This window comes from Chiloscyllium plagiosum, chromosome 23, assembly GCF_004010195.1.
Source record: "Chiloscyllium plagiosum isolate BGI_BamShark_2017 chromosome 23, ASM401019v2, whole genome shotgun sequence".
In the NCBI taxonomy this organism is placed as follows: Eukaryota; Metazoa; Chordata; class Chondrichthyes; order Orectolobiformes; family Hemiscylliidae; genus Chiloscyllium; species Chiloscyllium plagiosum.
Window position 1 is genome coordinate 26,322,413 of NC_057732.1, and position 17,983 is coordinate 26,340,395.

General features: G+C 41.3%; 1 long non-coding RNA gene across 2 annotated transcripts in view; it reads right to left on the reverse strand.

Annotated features, from left to right (window-relative positions):
* The window catches only part of LOC122561498, a 77,409-nt gene that overhangs the window by 31,216 nt on the left and 28,210 nt on the right, over positions 1-17,983 (reverse strand). The window contains exons 3-4 of one of the 2 annotated variants that reach the window (XR_006315016.1): positions 10,407-10,457; positions 4,770-4,828 (exon numbers count right to left, since the gene is read on the reverse strand). This is a non-coding gene — a long non-coding RNA (uncharacterized LOC122561498). The remainder of the gene's footprint in view (positions 1-4,769; positions 4,829-10,406; positions 10,458-17,983) is intronic. The other variant, XR_006315017.1, reaches the window with a different exon arrangement.

Consider the following 17,983-nt stretch of genomic DNA (forward strand, 5'->3'; position numbering starts at 1 on the left):
TTTCCCCAAAATGACTGACACACTTCTACATTAAAAAAAATATCGCCCGAAACACACCTTCCACAGACTGATGAGGTCACAATTAATGCATTTCCACTGCATAGCAGAAAGCTAGGTAATATTCAACCACACAAATCCTATTCTTTTTACTGTATCTTGGATCTCAATTCTAGATTTGTGCTTAATAATTGACACAACATTCCTTATAATCATATCAATTACATTTTTCCCATCTTGTGCTTATGAAAACGTAAGCTAATGTTTCTATATTCACTTTTAAGGAATTCATTACCTCTTTGATTTCACGGTTTCATCATTCCCAGTTAGTTGAATATTCTAATTTTGACAGGTTTAAAACCATTTTCTCTCCTTTGCAGCTTTCCTCTTCCCTTTCTTCCTCTTACTGCTTTCTTCTTACACCCAGTTTGCTAGCACTTCCTTCCCTATAACCCTCCCCTTGAAGCCTTCCCTTAGTTTATCAATCCCTATAGCAACAGGTCACAAGCTCTGACCCAGTTAATGACATCCTCTGAGGCCTCAATGCACTCCCATTGCCTGTCCCAAAGCATATCCCTGCCAAGCCTGCAAGTGACTTCATGTGACCCATCCACAGGCCTCCATCCTGGACCAGGCTGAGTACACACGCTAAGCCATGACTTGGCTAAATACATCCCCAGTCCATGACCCACAGGCCTGGATTAGACTTAGACTGAACTTTGCTGACCAAAATCCAAAAACCTAGTCACTGCGGAAATTTGACATCTCAGCTGCTCTTGCAACCACTCAGAGCAAGATCATCTTCGTACACGAGAAGGAAAGAATCTATGGAGGAGCTGCGTCTCCAGCCACAGGTTGGCTCTTTCCCATTGTGCTGTTTATGGATTCATGAATGAATCTATCGGTTAACCTGTAACTGGAGTTAAAGCTTCTCATAGATTCTATGTGTCTTATGTATGGGGGTGACTTTGCAACTGCCTGATCACCAGTTTGGAGAGTGGGAGGTGGTGTCTGAGCTTCCAATCCCTTGAAGGCACGAGTGACATTGATTGACAGCATGTGCTCTCTGTCCCGTGCACCGATAAGTAGGTGAAGGTGGCTTGTTTGAAGACTAACCTTACCAGTGTTTTCTGTACATCTACAGTAATTTTGTTTATACGTTTATTGAGATCCATCTCTTGATTAAACTTTCTTAAACTATAAGATGTATGTACCAAGTGATCCCAGAGCAGTGTTTTTAGAGCAGTAAGACAGTGCTATCTTCTGGGTCTGTAGATTGTTAAGGTGAAAAAATGGCTTTTAATAAAATGATGTGCTCTGCCTGCCAGATGTGGGAGGTGAGGCAGAATTTTGATATTCCTGATGATCATATCTGCAGAAAGTGTGTGGTTGTGAATCCTCTTGGATTGCATGGATTTCTTGGAGCGGCAGTGAGAGGCACTGAGGAAGTTACAGGAGTGTGATGGATGACAATTTCAAGAAGGTATAAGAACCTCAGATACAGTCAGGGAGATGGGTTACTCTGAGGAAAGGCAGGAGAAGTGGGCAGGTAGTCCAGAAGTCTCCGAAGGCTATCCCGATCTCAAACAACTATGCAATTTGGGAAAATGTAGGGGGCGATGAACTCTTGGGAATGTAGCATGGACAGCTAAGTTTCTGGTACTAAGACTGGCTCTAATGTAACGAGGGGTGCGTCAGATTCTAAGCGATTAACTATGGTAGAACACTATCTAGTCAGAGAAATGGACAGACAGTCTACAAGCCAACAATGAGACATCAGAATGGTTTGTTGTTTTTCTGGTGCGAGGGTCAAGGATGTCTCAGAGAAGGGGCGAGGGATGAGCAGGAGGTTATTGAACATACTGGAAGCAATGACATAGGAGAAGAAAAGGATGAGGTTCTGAGGAGAGAATACAGGATATTAGGTAGGAGGTTAAAAAGCAGGTGCTTAAGGGTAGTAATACCAGGATTACTCTTGGTGCCAAATCCCAGTGAGAGTAGGAACTGGAGGATAGAGCAGATGAATGTGTGGCTGAGGAGCTAGTTCAGGGGAGAAGGATTCACAATTTTGAATCATTGGAATCTCTTCTGGGGTGTACGTGACCTGTACAAGAAAGACAGATTATACCTGAATTCGAAGGGGACTAATATACTGGTGGAGGATTTGCTAGAGCTATACAGAAGGATTTAAACTAGTAAGGTGGGGGGGGGGTGGGACACAGAGTGATAGTGAGAAAAGAGATCAGTCTGAAGCTGATTAATTTAGGATATCTGGTCGACATGGACGAGTTGGACCAAAGGGTCTGTTTCATGCTAATCTATGATTCTAAGTCCAAGTTAACCACATCCTCTGGTTCTTCCTTATCAACTCTACTCTTTACGTCCCCAAAAGATTCTGGAGGATTGATCAAGTCCAATCTGACTCTGTCTGATCCTGTCAGTATTTTACAAACACTGTTCTGCTTTTAAATCTTTCAGAATGGACCCTGACATTTTCTCCACTGACACATTCAATCAGGTGTACCCTAGAACTCTGTGTAAAGTTAAAGAAGTGATTGCTGGGCTTCTTGCTGAGATATTTGGATCATCGATAGTCACAGGTGAGGTACCGGAAGACTGGAGGTTGGCTAACGTAGTGCCACTGTATAAGAAAGGTGATATGGACAAGCCAGGGAACTATCAACCAGTGAGCCTGATGTCAGTGGTGGGAAAGTTGTTGGAGGGAATTCTGAGGGACAGGATGTACATGTATTTGGAAAGGCAAGGACTGATTAGGGATAGTTAGATCTCATGGAATACAGGGAGAACTCACCATTTGGATACAGAACTGGCTCAAAGGTAGAAGACAGAGGGTGGTGGTTGACGGTTGTTTTTCAGACTGGAGGCCTACGACCAGTGGAGTGCCACAAAGATCGGTGATTGGTCCATTGCTTTTCATCATTTATATAAATGATTTGAATGTGAACATAGGAGGTATAGTCAGTAAGTTTGCAGATGACATCAAAATTAGAAGTGTAGTGGACTGCGAAGAGGGTTATCTCAGATTACAACAGGATCTTGACCAGATGGGCCAATGGGCTGAGAAGTGTCAGATGGAGTTTAATTTAGATAAATGTGAGGTGTTGCATTTTGGGAAGGCAAATCTTACCAGGACTTATACACTTAATAGATTCATAGAGTCATATATATATATATATATATATATATATACAGTACGGAAACATACCCTTCGGTCCAATCCAGCCATGCCAACCAGATATTTGGTAAGGCCCTAGGGAGTGTTGCTGAACAAAGCGACCGTGGAGTGCAGGTTCATAGCTCCTTGAAAGTGGAGTCACAGGTAGATAGGATAGTGAAGAAGGTGTTTGGTATGCTTTCCTTTATTGGTCAGAGTATTGAGGACAGGAGTTGGGAGGTCATGTTGTGGCTGTTAGGCTGCTAGGCCACTGTTGGAATATTGCATGCAATTCTGATCCCCTTCCTATCGGAAAGACGTTGTGAAACTTGAAAGGATTCAGAAAAGGTTTACAAGGCAGAGTTGGTGGATTTGAGCTTTGGGGAGAGGCTGAACAGGCTGGGGCTGTTTTCCCTGGAGCATCTGAGATTGAGGGGTGACCTTATGGAGGTTTACAAAATCATGAAGGGCATGGATAGGATAAATAGACAAAGTCTTTTCCCTGGGGTGGGGTGTCCAGAACTAGAGGGCATAGGTTTAGGGTGAGAGGGAAAAGATACAAAAGAGACCTAAGGAGGCAACCTTTTCACACGGCAGGTGGTACATGTATGGAATGAGTTGCCAGAGGAAGTGGTGGAGGCTTCAATTGCAACATTTAAGAGTCATCTGGATGGGTATAGGAATAGGAAGGGTTTGGAAGGATATTGACCGGGTGCTGGCAGGTGGGACTAGGTTGGGTTCGGATATTTGGTCAGCATGGATGAGTTGAACCGAAGGGCCTGTTTCCGTGCTGTACATCTCTATGACTCTATGACTGTATGACATCCACTTCTGATCGGAGGCTAATTTTCCCCAATATCAATGTCAGGCTAACTCTTGAATCTTATCATGGGAACATTTAACACATACTGTTAAAAATTTTGTGCAGATTATTAAAACTATCATGTGAAAAATGAGAACTGAGAAAATGAAGAAAAGCCAAAAGCAGGACTTTTTTTAACGTTTTTATGTATCCACGTCTTGACGTTAAATTAATAGCCTACATAAAATAAACTGAATTTGCAGAACATCCTGTTGTAGATTTATGCAGCTTCAAATATTGATTCAAAGATGATTAAAATATCGCCTAGATTACATCACACGATAACGTACACAACATTATTTTGTTAATTTGTTTCTGTGATGTTGGAAACAATTTCACTGGTATTTAAATCTGTCATCTGAATTTAAAATGTTAACATTTTCTTTAATGGACCTTTGAATATATTCAATCAATACTATAAAATTAATTAGTAATCAACCAGTCAAATATCACATCAGCAACAAAATAAAAGTTACTTGTAGAAGTTATCTTGGAGTGGAAGTGGTTCCCCTGTGGATCTTTGATCAAATCAGTTGTCATGTTATTCTGTCTCTCAGTGCCCAGATTGTGTTTGAAAGGAAGACAAACATTTTTTTTAACACATTGGTTTCAAGGAGTATCACATAGAACAAATAGAAAAGATTATTTTTGTCCTTGAACAAATTGAGCATTGATGTGTGGTCACTAAGGTCAAAGAAGCTCTTGAGAAAAATCAATACAATCTATTACCCTGACCTTACAGTCTTCCACAAAACTGTTTCTTCAGGACACTTGAAGTTCAGCACTGAATTGCTCTGCAAAAGAGGAACACTTGTTTAAAAGTCTGGGAACTTTTAAATCACGACAAAAGTGACAGTCAAACAAAAAATTTAAACTGAGTAAATAAGTGGAAAATGGAAAGTGATGATATGAAATTTATCAAAGAAATCAGGTATTAAAATTAAAAGTGTGCTAGGCTTGACTTAATTTACCTAAGTTACTAAATTTACAATGACAAATCATAAAAATAGCTTTTGCAATACTAATTTGACATATTTAACATGGAATTTGTAGTTGTCATGATGAAACTGTCAGCATTCAACATAATTGCTTTGTGAAACTGACAGCAACTCCCATGTCCACACATGCCCAGACAAAGAGCGAGGTCCAGAGGTTACTGTCAGGGATGTCCCATTACAGTATGTATAGTTGAAGTCTTCACAGATACAATAAATCCAGAGTCAGTTATTTGCCTTTTTGATAAGTGATTCTCACTGTAAAAACCTTGGAAAAGTTTGTGGGTGGTAGGTGTCTGGAATTCACTGTCTAGTGTGGCGGTTGTGGTGGAAACTCATTTGAAAGGAACCTGTGTTTGCATTTAAGCACTGTAAGCTGCAAGGCTATGGGCCAGGTGCTGGTAACTGGGATTGGAATGGGCAGCTACTTTATTCAGCCAGTGTAGACAAGACGGCCTGAATATCTTTTTCTCTGTGCTTTGATCTTTCTCTGGCTATGTGGTGCCATTCAACAGCCCAGAGTATGTGCTATCTTTTGTGACTCAAATTTGAAATAGTGCGAAAGCAGTTTGTATTAATACTGTGACCTATAGTCTTAAATCATAAAATTAATGTTCCACATTGAAAGCATACTTCTGTGCCAACCCTTCAGACACGTGGACATGCCTGTGCACGTTCAACCAGCTGAAAGGTTGCTGCATGTTGCTTCACTAAATGAGAATGAGTGTTTCTGAGCAATCAAAAGACCAAATATTAAAACTAGCCCAAACATTCTGAATCCAGTATCTGTGGTTGTAATGTGTCAGTGTTCAACATCATTGCTGTGTGAAACTCACAGCAACTCTGGTGTCTGTTTCAATAACCTTTGGATGTATGGGACTCCATTGATGTAGATTAGAGTGGTGTTGGAAAAGCACAGCAGGTCAGGCAGCATCTGAGGAGCTTGAAAATCGACTTTTCAGGCAAAAGCCCTTCATCAGGAAATTCTTGATTTTATTCCTGCTCTTCGGATGCTGCCTGACCTGCGGTACTTTTTCAGCACCACTCTAATCTAGACTCTGATCTCCAACATCTGCAGTCCTCACTTATGCCTGCTGTATTGATGTATGTGATTATAGACATTCATGTAATCCAAGGCAACCCAATTATTGGAATACTTTTCAGGCCTAAATAGGTGGTCTTCAACACCAGTTTGTCTTACATTTAGCTCAATATTCTATCTTAGCAAAGAAGTTGAAGGTTCAGTTAGCAACAACCTTCCAAATGATCACCAAAGGGCCAATATTGAAGAAACGGCATGGAATTTTAGTGGGTAGTGCTTCAATTAGTCAGTTTTTATCGGGGGTTACTGAACAGGAATAAACCAATAGATATTCAGGAATGCTTTTTGAAACCAAGTGTAGCTTTCAATGTTCATTGGTGTTTGAGCTTGACTGACTATATAAGTGTTCAAAGACAAATTTTTTAATGTGTATTGGGAAACTTCATGGACATTTTGCCAGACTTTAATAACCAGTTTCTCAGAAATGTTCAAAGCACTTGAGAAAGAAAAAGTGCTATGGTGCTCTATCTCATTGGACTGTTTATAAAGTTCACCCAAGGAAGGGGGTCATCAACAGCTTTGTCTGCTTGAAGAATTGGACGAGGAGTTGTACTTGGGAAGAGCAGTTCCGGTTGTGAAGGAGGTGGATCAGAGTGTGAGGAGGTCTCTCAGCAGCAAGCCCTATCCACCCAGGGTTTTCAGACCAATATCCTTCCATTCACATGAGCCAAGACCAACGTATGAAGCTCCCTCAGCCAAGAGATCATTGCAGAGATTCTTGACCTCATTGAGAGGAATAGGAAATGCCATCACACAGATAGGACAACATTGCCATGTTCAAGGTCACAGGAGCACTTCATTTATGTTTTTGCTGCTTGCAGGTTATCACAGTTTACTTGCACACATATCACAACATACTCTGATGAATATCTGCCTTTCTTTCTGTGTTGCTGGGGAAAAACAGAGTTAGAAGGCTTTAGGATTGGACAGGATTGTAGGATTTCTCCTGATCTGGGAAGCTATTGATTATACTCATATAGTCATACAAACCACTCATTTAAATTTGCATTAGTTCTGGATGAGAAAGAAATTGCATTTTCCTCAATGTGAAGTTTGTGGCAGCACATCAGTTTGGTAAATGCCTCTAATCCATGCAGTTGCCATGATCTACTTCTAATGAGAGGACCCTAAACGACGTGAATTATAGTGGTGCAAGAAAGGTGGTTCATTATGGCAAGTAGGAATGTGCAAAAAATGCTGAGGTGCCAGTGGGTGAAACCCATGAACAAATTTTCTTCTAATCAGAGGACCCTCAAGTATCTGCAGGCCATGGGCAGGGAGTATTTCAATTGTTTAATTAAATTCTGGATAATTGAATGTCAGATAACATAGTTTAGCCAAGTATCGGGACCTTGCGATCTTGCCTGATAATCTGGTATGTGGATAATCGAATGCCGGATAATCAGGGTTTCTCAGTGAATTGGCGTCCATCCTGCAGAGCTTTGAACTCTTGCGCAATGTATATGGCTGGCTATGAAAATGACAAGGAATACCCTTCGTTATCGTGGCTTATGACGTACAAGAGAAACCTTCACAAACTATTGTGTAAGGGGTAAGTCTGACTGTGTGATAAGCAAATGGTCAGTTTACATCATCACATGATCTTGCTCCCACTCTTGCAGTCTCACAGTAAGATGAAGTCACAGTAAGATGTTTCCTAATTAAAATGAATATTCTCCTTGTCTCAGCTGACTTAAGTGTTCTTTAGCCAGAGTGAGAAATTATAGAACCTAACTGAATGCTCAAAGTGAGAGTTACTCAGCCATCAGAAATATCATTGAATTCCTCAAGCGGGGTTTGAATAGTTTACCAGAGCAGATGGTGTTCTGCAGTACTGATCTGTCATCAATTTGAGATGTTTTTTAAGATTAGATTCCCTCCAGTGTGGAAACAGGTCCACACTGACCCTCCGAAGAGTAACCCACCCAGACCCATTTCCCTCTGACTAATGGGCAATTTAGCATGGCCAATCTACCTGACCTGCACATCTTTGGACTGTGGGAGGATACCAGAGCACCCAGAGGAAACCCACGCAGACACGGGGAGAATGTGCACACTCCACACAGACAGTCGCCCGAGGCTGGAATCGAACCCAGCTCCTGAGCGCTGTAAGGCTGCAGTGCTAACCACTGAGCCACCGTGCCGCCCATAAAAAGAAACCTCCTGAATTTAGATTAGATTCCCTACAGCATGGAAACAGGCCATTTGGCCCAACAAGTCCACACCGACCCACCAAACAGTAACCCATCCAGACCTATTCCCCTACCCTATATTTACCCCTGACTCATGCACCCAACATTAGGAGCAATTTAGCATGACCAGTTCATCTTTGGATCATGGGAGAAAACCCATGCAGACAATGTGCAGACTCCACACAGCCAGCTGCCCAAGGCAGGAATTGAACCCAGATCCCTGGTGCTGTGAAGCAGTAGTATTAACCACTGAACCACTTTGCTGACTTGTTGCACACAAGCTAGCAAAATGAGGCACCAGGTAATACCTCCTGCAATTGTAGAACTGGATCAATCTCACAAGCCACAGGAGGAACAGGAAGCTGCAGCAGTGGAGGGCCAGGGCAGCACTGGACTCTTTCTGGCAACTGGTTCTCACCTGGGAAAATACTGCCACCATTTCTCGCAGCCACAATGCACCTCCACTTTAGCAGGAGTAGACCAACTTTAAGCAACATTACTCATGTGTGATACCAGACCCCTTGCTGATGCATGCAATCAATAACAGTGGAGTTAGTGCTGACTGTTGCAACAATCTTGTAAAGCAGTGGGCAGCACAATATATCTTATTATTTGCATTGCAATGAACAAATAAAATTTACTCGAGTCTGGCAATCCACTTTTATACAAAGATTACCCTCCCCTCCCCAAATAGTCCACATTTTGGTTTGTTGCATAATCATTAGTAAAGGCAGCTTTGTTACTTTTAAAATTTGTGAGTAGTCAACCATCAATCCTCAGAAAATGCATCTTCAGCAATTTCCATGCTATTTTTAACATAAACATCCCACAGCCTCCAGTCTGCGTTTTTTTTCTGCAATCCAAATAGCATTGTTGTGGTTGTAAAAGTCAAAAAAAAATTCTACACACTAGGCTCTGGTGTATTTGATTTGTATAGAAAACATTACATCCATTGCAATTTGTCAGCTTCTAAGTATTTGCCAGTTAAGAGTTGATGCCCACTGCACGATCATTCTTATCGCAAATACACAGACCTTACTATTTGCTTACTTCATGCTTCCAGTAACTTTTCCTATTCTATTACACTGCACATCACCAAGCCAACATATTCCCAACCTGACTTTAATGCGTTTGGCAGGGAGCCCATTGGTAGATAGAGAAACAAAAACAATTCAGTGTACAGAAAGCAATGAAATTCAAAGTCAATTGGATTAGTTTTAATTTTTATTTTGTTATTTGCTATTTTAATACTGCTTTTACTGTAGGTTCTCCTGGGGATGTTGTTGTAATAATCTCCACCAGGTGAGATGTTGTGCTCATCACAATTAAATACCATTCTGTATGACTAAGGCTGGGCAGAGTCTTGTCGAACATAACCCGGAATTTGAAGCATTGACTCCTGTTCCATTTAAGTAATGTGATATTATTGTGAGGGTTGGAAACTTTGGAATTAATCAGCTGTTGCAGCTTGCTAGTCTTAAAATGGGTGTTAAGATAGAACACAGATAAGTTCCAGCCTGCAGCAATGATACTAGCATTAACTGTCATTATTTAGAAAAATAAATTTAGGGAAAGATGAATGTAACCCGAAACACATTCATTGGCTAATGATTTTACCCCCAAAATACAAAATACTGTTGTACTTTTAGCATTGAGTAGAGGAAATAGTTCGGAAAGAATAAATTGAGTCAAAGTACATTGAAGAATACTCAATTGAATAAACTCAATATTTGTAATTTAGCTACAGATGATTTTTTAAAAAAGTGTTAATTTTGTGTACTAGTTTAATTTGTGAAATCATATGTAAAATATCCATTTCCTTGGCTTCACCAGTTGTATGGACCCTTAAGATCATTTTGTGCATAAAGCTTTGCGGACTATTTCTCCATCACTTATATACAATTTTAAAGTTCAGTTCATTCTAGTCTAGGCTGTGCACACACAACATGCAGTTTTGATAAAACAACACTTGGCATGACGAATAAAAGTCTGCATATTTAAGCATGCATATGCAATATTTCTCTTGAACAAGTCGAAAGACAGATTTAACAAGCATGTTGAGAGATCCTTGTGTGTACATTACCTTTTTTAGTGTCATTGGCGGTTGTCAGTGTTCGTTTATGTTCCAAATAATCTGAATGTATAAAGGTGCAGGATGTTAGTTCCTGGTGTGACAATAATTTATGGCAGTAGCCCTTAATTAATGTTTACAATGTTGGATGCTTGATTTTTCTTTTGTCAATAAACTCTGCTTCTAAGTTTGCATCAAGCACAATAAAATTATATGAAAAACTTATTTGAACATTTGTGTAAACATGCTAATGTGAGAACTGACGTCAGTGTATTAAGAAGTCATTGATCATTCTGTATTCATCAAGTTAATGTATTGACAGCATCGTGTCATCATGCACAGACAGACAGCAAAGTATGAATAGTATTTTGTTCTTTCAGGGTAAAGTCACAACCCCATTTATCACAGGTTGAATCTTAATTGTTTTTGATTAAGTGAGAATCATATTGAGTCTAGTGGAGTGATTTTCGTCTTGGGGTTGAATAAAGTTTCTCGGCATAGCTTACTGAATTCATGACTTAGAGTCAGAGAGTCATAGAGATGTACAGCATGGAAACAGGCTTTTCGGTCCAACTCATTCATGTCGACCAGATATCCCAACCCAATCTAGTCCCACCTGCCAGCACCCAGCCCATATCCCTCTAAACCCTTCATATTCATATACACATCCAGATGCCTTTCAATGGTGCAAATGTACCAGCCTCCACTACTTCCTCTGGCAGCTTATTCCATACACATACCACCCTCTGCATGAAAACGTTGCCCCTTAGGTCTCTTTTAAATCTTTCCCCTTTCACCCTAAACTTATGCCCTCTAGTTCTAGACTCCCTCACCCCAGGGAAAAGACTTTATCCATTTATCCTAGCCATGCCCCTCATGTTTTTATAAATCTCTATAAGATCACCCCTCAGCCTCCGAAGCTCTAGGAAAAACTGCCCCAGCCTATTCAACCTCTCCCTACACTTCAAATCCTCCAATCCTGGCAACATCCTTGTAATTCTTTTCTGACTTAATTGCCATTTGAGACCTCGCAGTGAGAATCACCCTAATTCTGCTCTGTCTAACTGTGCACCGTTCAGTGAGGAACCTGTAGCTCAACAGGGGACCTCCATAAGATCAGCATGTCTTGGGGTTGTGCCATCTTTCGAACCCCACTGTGCACCAGCTGGAATGCTGCCAACTATGCTGCATGGCTGTGTTAGGAGAAGTTTAAGAGAAGAAGAAGCTGACACCATACCTTTTGGAGTGGAACCTGGCGGGTTTTGTGGACGGGGTGGTAGAGAGGAAAGGATAGCAGTGGAAACCATGTCAGCATACCATTGCCAGTCTTGTCAGAAATCATCACCTGATCAGCGCCATCTCCACGGTGAGGAAGACTGGGCACCATTGCAATAAGAAGGTCAATGATTTTCTCTGTCATTGTAAGTGCAATACTCTTCTCTTTGCTACCTCACACTTAGCAGTGCCACTGCATCCACCCCCAACCAATGCTTGTGTTTTTACACATCCTCTATTGCATGCAACACTTCTCCCTCACTGGCTCTGGCTAGCCCTCATCCTCCCATGACACTAACTCTGCATCACTTCCATGCTGCCTCTTCTCTCTTGGAACACCTCAATGCTATTCCCTCACATGCACCAGCCCTAACAGCTGGGCCACTGACCTGCAGCTTACTCATTCACCACCTTTAGGTGATGAGAGGGGAAGACACCCTATAATAGGACAGAATATCCTTAGTCTCTCTGAGCAAAGGATTCTTGCCCTGCAGGAGAAAACAGGGAAAGCTCCTGCAGGGATACAAAAAAATAGTTTGTGTCCTGACGCCTGAGTAAATATCACTTCACATCCCAGTGTAATAGTCACTTTAAGCAGGCATCGATTACCACAACGATCTAGAATCCACAGCGTCTTATGTCTTACAGGTCAACCCATTCTCTCAAGGTTCAGCTTCAGTAAAGAACACTGCTTTCATGCGCAATATAGAATGTTTACTTAAAGGAACATAAGGCTTTAGCAGTAAAAGAGCAAACAGGATACGTAATTAAGCACAAGGGATTAAATAAATGATAAGCTATTGAAAAATTGTTAAAATTCAGAAATTGATGAATTAAGCAATAGACTGACGATGTATACTGAGCACGTAGGAACTTATCTGCATAGGATTATCAATTATTTTTTCAATCTATTCTTTTCCGGATTTATTCATATTAATTTGCATTACATTCCATTGATCCAGAATAGAAAACACGATTAATAAAGTAAAAAAGTTCACACTCATATAGCACCCATTATGTAAGATATACTTAAAAGTAACAACATAGACATTACATCTTGAAATAGACCATTTGATCCAACTGGCCATGTTTGTGTTTACCCTCTTATTGCCCTAAAGCCATGTTCCCACATGCCTTCATTTTTCTTTATTTCATGCACTTAAGGCTGATATAATCTTGCTTTGATCTAGCCTGTGTGATACACAGTGCAAAACACAGCCTCAAAATTGTCTGTATAAAATGTGTTTTCCTGTCCCCTATCAGAAGTCTCCCTATCTTTGGATCTTCACAAATATACATAATGAAAATAGAGGCTGTGTCAGATAACATTAGTTTAGAAGTATTAGCCAAGGACTAGATTAAAGAGGTGGACTTTTAAGAGGTTTTTAAAGTTCAAGGGAGATGCAGAGATAGAGATGTTCAAGGAGGAAATTTCAAAGAGTAATTTGGGGTAATCAGTAATGGTAAGACAAAATAAAGCTAATGTTGTATGTTGAACTAAAACTTAATACATGCTCAGCAGCATGCAAACTCATAAGGTGAACAAATGAGTAGACTATGGGATGATTCTGTAAAAGAATGGAAAATTGTCTCACCCCTATCAAAGAGAGGCATGAAAACTAATGCCGTGTCTATCACCTGGCAAATGGTTACAGACCTCTTTACAATTTGTACAGTTCTTTTTGCAGCACCATTCAATATTAGGTGATTTGGTTGTATTAAAGTGTGTTTGACTCCATTCTAACTTGAAGCTATTTTAAGCTCATCTAATATAAACTGTGGACCTTTTACTGGTACCAATAATTCTGGCAATCTGTAAATTGCATACCAATTTCTCAAAACCACAGTAGTCTTGGCATTTGTGATATTGGGCATACAGTCAACGTTTACCCAGTTGCCATAGTTATTGATCAAAACAAAGTACTCTTTCCCTTTCACTTCAAAATAAAATTCAAAAAGTATTTGTTTCCATGGTTTGTGTGCGTTTGACCATGGAATGAAACAAAACTTAATTGAATAATTTCTCATTCTGAGACACACTTCACAATATTTCACCAACTCTTCATCATCTACTTTTTATACCAAAAACAATTTCTTCTTAAACTTTTATTTTGTGTGCTGTCTTTAAACCTTAATGAAATAATGACTCCTGAATTTTACTATCGCAATCTTTCAGCTAGCTATTCATGACATAATGCAGCACTTTACTTGAATACCATGTTCTTACGAGATATTTCACTAATTTCTCTGACAGAAACTGGCATGCGATTTGTGCATTTAAATTTACAAGTAACGCAGTGGCTAGAAATGGATCAGTTGTAATGGAAAATCTCAAACAAATGTTCATATTAGTATGATTTGCTGACTCGTAATTTTTAATATAATGCTAACACGTCATCATAATCCTGGTTGTCTCTAAATCCATGCTGCACTTGCGCTCCATTCTTCAAAGCAAATCTGATTGTAAGAGCTTCATAGTTAGATAACAAAGTGAACTTTCTACCGTACACACAGTTGGGGAACATAGTGTGACACCATATATGCTAATCATTCCCAGTTCTCAAATTCTGAGTAATGTTGCTTGGATCTTGTTAAAGCACATGATGCATGTGTTACAGGATTCCCCACACTGTCTTCCACTATATAAGAAAACACCACACCTAACCCCTGTGGTTAGTCATAGCACATTAAAATCAATTGCTTCTTGGCATTATGGTGGATCAAAATTGCATTGTAAGTTAGCATTTTTTTTCAGTTTTCCAAATACTTTCTGATGCTCCAGAGAACATGACTAAACTATTCCAATTCTGAGAAAATGTACTGGATGCACTTAGAATAATACCCAACAGTCATAGAGTCATTGAGATGTACAGCATGGAAACAGACCCTTCAGTCCAACCTGTCCATGCCGACCAGATATCCCAACCCAATCTAGTCCCACCTGCCAGCACCCGGCCCATATCCCTCCAAACCCTTCCTATTCACATACCTATCCAAATGCCTCTTAAATGTTGCAATTGTACCAGCCTCCACCACTTCCTCTGGCAGCTTATTCCATATACGTACCACCCTCTGCATGAAAAAGTTGCCCCATAGGTCTCTTTTATATCTTTTCCCTCTCACCCTAAACCTATGCCCTCTAGTTCTGGACTCCCCGACCCCAGGGAAAAGACTTTGTCTATTTATCCTATCCATACCCCTCATAATTTCCCAGAGAGTTTTTTTTCTTTCCTTGATTTCTGAATTCTTTTCTTTCAAAATCTCCTCCATCTTATCAGTATGTGTGGATACCTTTGCCACCTATTTGCTAACCCAAGTGTGATATATTTAAAATGATGAGACAAACCATGAGTTTTGATGCCATACTTTTGAAGTAAACCTAGGACTTTGTTCAAACTTACAAAGTGCTCCTTCTCTCTCTTACTGCTCCTTATAATCTCACCTAAGAAGCAGACTACTCCTTTGATCCATGATGCACTGGAACATTGCAGCAGTAGGACGTACCCCAAATGATAACCTTTCATAGTGGTAAAACCACATTGTGTATGGATATAAAGTAGCTCCTTGCTCTTATCAGTTAATTCTAATTGCTAATTCAAATTCCATTTGATAAAATTATCCTATTGAACAGCTTTCTATTGGCTAAATTAGAAAGCAAATCTTCACTGGTAGGTAGTGGATACAGATAGTTTTCAATCACCTTATTCACTGTATGTATATATTCACCAAACAGATTCACGCAGATCAGTCTGCTTTCTGAGCTGACATAATAAGTGCAATACATTCACAGCTATCCTTGAAGCTAGGAAAGACCACTCCATCACCCTCTTCTGCAATGTATTTGGTGAAAAGATTTTGGGGAGTCAGAAAGAGAGTAACTCACTGCAGAATATGCAAACTCGCGGATCTATTCTTGTAGCTGCAGCAAATAGGTTATGGATGGCAGAGCATTCAGTAATAATAATGCCATTGAATTTCAAGGAGAGTGGTTATATTTTCACTTGTTGTAGATAGTCATTGCTTGGCACTTGTGTAACATAAATACTACTTGCCACTTATCACCTCAAAGCTAGATGTTGTCCAGGTCTTGCTGCATATGGACACAGACTCATGTTAATGTAAGGCATTACAAATTGAACACCTAACAATCAATAGTGGGTATCCCCATTTCTGACCTTAATAATGAGAGAAAATCATTGGGTCTAGGATATCACAATAGGAAACCAATAATATTACGAAATTGGCATAAGTCAGGACATTCTGATGTTAATGCTAGAAGTTGCTCTTTATCAGCCTATAACTGATGTCAAACAAGTGGCCAACAGCCCTATGGAAACAATAGGTACAGTGCCTTATAGCCACTGATTATCACCCATGTAAAAGATGTTCCCAAGTCTGTAGATGGTACTGCTTAAGTTCAGCATGCACATAAAGAATGGTGAGGATTAAGGATACATCCGTTGAAATGAATCACGTCAGAGAAGCTATAATTAACTATTGCTATGAATTTGCTGACTATGTTTGAACTAACCATTAAAGTAAAAACAAAGGAGAGGCTTTGGAAGTGAATGGCAATGATTAAGTTTATACTTATATGTAACCATGACATGTCCTGATAACTAACCTGCAAATTACCACAAAGATACAGTGGTCAAGTGACCACGTGCTCAAAGTTGGACATTATAAATTGATCCACAGCCACAGATATCAGGCCTGACAGAAAACTGACCTAACCAAATTAAACAGCAGCCATTGGCTACAGAGAACATTAGAAACCAAGAACAAAGGAGATCACAAATGTTCAAGGGAAACCAGTTACAACCAGCCCAAAGGTGTATATTTGTTCAGTTTTGATCAGACTTTGTGGCAACAATGAAGGGTACTGACATGATCCCATTGGATGCTTTGAATCCCGCTCATGACCACATTGGCCAAAGACCTCAGAATATCCTAGAAGATCAGGGGCAAGGGGCAAGCAGCACTCCAAAAGCTAGTGCTTCCAAATAAACATGTTAGACTATACCTGGTGTTGTGCACTCCAGTCCAACACCAGCAACACCAAATCAGGAGAAGATCCATCCTGACCTGTGAGAATCACCTTCATTGAAAAGAGACAGCCCGACATCAGAGAGGAAGAAGATTTCAGCAGCCCAGCTCAAACACTTGAGTCATAGTGGATATTATCCTTTCTCAGATAATGTGTAGTTCCTGAGGACCAGAGGAAGAGATTCTGCTCGAGTGCTGCAGGTTCAACGCAGCGGACGTGTGCTGGTGGGGGAGAAACCATAGGGATCGTGATGCGAGTCGTCGGAGCTGCTGGAGACCATCGCTGGATCGTGATTGGACGTTGGAGGATCGTTTGGTTGTGCTGACCTGCTCTTGGTGGATCTTTATGCTGGCTTTGGCCTAACGCCAATTCAGGTACCAGCCAACCTCAGAGCTATGGCCTCGGCAGCCGCTCGCAGCCCAGGCCAGGGCATTCGCAACACAGGTCAGGGTGACTGTGAAGAAGGTGGAGAAGCACACACCGGTCAATCGGATGGTGTTCGTGAAGATGATTTTGCTGGAGTGCTGCGGGTTTGAAGCAGCAGACGAGGTGGCAACACGAGCTGTGGACCGCCCAAGAACAGCAAGGTACCACAAAACAGCACGGGAACGGTGTCTGGAGGCAACCAGAAGGAAGGACGGGCTGTAGCGGAGCTGACGGCAGACAGCGGGGAGGTGCAGCAGCCGATCCAAGCTCCTGCAAGACAGACGGAGGAAATGGAAGAGAAGGGACCAAAGGAAGCAGAGGATTGGATTACTGTGAAAAGCAGGAAGAGGAAACCTCCCAAAGCCACCCAGCGAGGGGGGAAGTGACACCTACACGACGAGGACACATGCAGCTCTTCCGACGGTGAGGATGGGCGCAAGGTGGGTCGTCACCAGAGGAAGAGACAGAGCGCCGCGGGGAAAAAGGAGGGCAGCACCGCCCAAGCAGGAAAAGACGATCCCTCTGTGGGACGGGTAAAGGCCTCCTCCCACCCGGTGAGAACCAAGAGGTACCCACCGCCCCACAGCTCCAGGTAACTGGGAGCAGCGGTACTGTGACAGCCCTGCTGTCATATGGAGAACTGGACCATGCGGACTCTGGGCCCGACCCGAAGACACCAGAGCGGGGAAATGGCTCCAGCGTGGAGCCAGACAGCTACCTCAGCCCTGGGAGGGTCCAGCAGTTTGCCGTCACCATGGGGATGCACACAGCTACCCCAGAGGGGCAAGACCAGCAGCAAATGGACACTGTTAACCTTGTAAACTGTTAAAATGGGGATAAG